Below are 1,935 nucleotides of genomic sequence, written 5' to 3' on the forward strand. Positions count from 1 at the left end.
CCCGTTTGAAATGAATAAAACTAAAAAAAAAAAGACCGTACCCTTTTATGTAATGGTGTTTACTTTGAATTTTTATTAGTTCACACAAACACTCCATCCATGCTTTTGTTCCGGCCCTCCGGTCCAGTTTAAGAACCCATTGTGGCCCTCTAGTCAAAAAGTTTGCCCACCTCTGAATCGACTTCAACTATGGCAGCTGCGTGGCCTCTGCCAGTGTACATATCCACATGGGTAGGTCGCCCTCCCGCTGCTCTCCAGGCCCTGCTGCTGCGCAGTGGCCCGGGAGGCGGATTTCCGGTTCCCAGGGAGAGCGCCCTCCGTGCTGGACTCCCAGGGAGAGGGGAGTCCTGGAGGGAAAGCACTTTGCTCCACCTCTCCTCGGGGCGCCCGGGCCAGAGCACCCATCCTGCGGAAGGGTATGGAGGGGAGAGCCGCCCCAGGGAGGCCTCCTAGCTGGGTGCTGAGAAAACGAAACTGGAGCCCTTCCTCCTTGAACCCTGTTGTCTTCGGTGTAGAAAGGGACAGATAAAAGCCTCAGCAGCCTTACTGGGGCATCTTTAAATGAAGATGTTATTTTTTTTCGGTGAAAATAAGTTTATTGTGTAATCATTGTGATTACACAATAACCTGCATTGAGTTATCTGCTGGGATGTTTGTGCTTTAGGACATGTGAACACATTTTATTTTATTTGACGCAGCCTCATGTCCACCAGCCTCCTGCGGCACGCAGCCACACCCACCCGCTCCAGCCCATAGTTACCATGAGGGCAAATTTGCATTTTTTAGTTTAGTGCATGAAATCAATTTTCCCTTTTGAAGAAAGTGTCCTAATGATATATTTCTTAATTACTTGCTATTATAGGATGTTCGGATCTGGCAGAGAACATAATTTTACACGTCCTAATGAGAAGGGAGAATATGAGGTGGCAGAAGGAATTGGCTCCACTGTATTTCGAGCTATTCTGGATTACTATAAAACAGGAGTAATTCGTTGTCCTGATGGCATATCTATTCCTGAACTGAGAGAAGCATGTGACTATTATCTCTTTGTATCTCTTTTGAATATAGTACTATTAAATGTAGAGCTCTCGGTGCCCTAATGCATGAGTTATCAAATGATGGTCTCATAGACTGAATTTTATCTAGAAGAAATGATCCTGCCTCTCATGGTAGCTAGTGCCCAGAGTGGGGAATGAGAATGCCACATAGTGGTGCTTACAGATGATGGTGTGGTTGATTGGGATGAAGAACATCCACCCCAGTTGGGAGAAGAATATTCACAAATTATTTATAGCACAAAATTATATAGACTTTTGAAGTACACTGAAAACAGAGATGTGACTAAATCAGTTTTGAAGGTGAGGGGTCTTAAGAAGAATAGATTGGGAATAGAAGGTTATCCTACCTATAAAGAAAAAATAAAGAAAAGGCCTGGGGGCCGCCCAGAAGTGATTTACAACTATGTCCAAAGACCCTTTATTCGAATGTCCTGGGAGAAGGAAGAAGGAAAGAGTCGGCATGTAGACTTTCAGTGTGTAAAGAGTAAATCTATCACCAACCTTGCAGCAGCTGCCGCAGACATTCCCCAGGACCAGCTGGTAGTCATGCACCCAACTCTGCAAGTGGATGAGCTGAATATTCTCCCCATCCATCCCCCTTCCAGCAACAATGACCTCGATCCTGATGTACAGAATCCAATGCTGTGATGCCGATGTTCCTTGAAACCACAGCATGCTACTCTTCATGGTGACATTGCACTCTCCTCATTCTGCACTGCAAGGCCACTCTCTTCATCAAGAGATGCACATAACGTTTAGGATATTACAGTGTAGGCTTTCTTTAAAGACCAAAGGTAACTGGATGGTTTTTTAAATGAATACAACTCTAGCATCCTGAGGTTCCAGTTATATAAATGTATTTGTTTACCAGTAGGTT

At 44.7% G+C, this 1,935-nt stretch overlaps 1 pseudogene; it reads left to right on the forward strand.

The window, feature by feature from the left end:
- LOC102249645 overlaps positions 1-1,730 on the forward strand; it is a 4,129-nt pseudogene extending 2,399 nt beyond the window's left edge.
- The last annotated feature ends 205 nt before the right edge of the window (positions 1,731-1,935 follow it).

The sequence above is a fragment of the Myotis brandtii genome, unplaced genomic scaffold (genome assembly GCF_000412655.1).
Source record: "Myotis brandtii unplaced genomic scaffold, ASM41265v1 scaffold394, whole genome shotgun sequence".
NCBI lineage: Eukaryota > Metazoa > Chordata > Mammalia > Chiroptera > Vespertilionidae > Myotis > Myotis brandtii.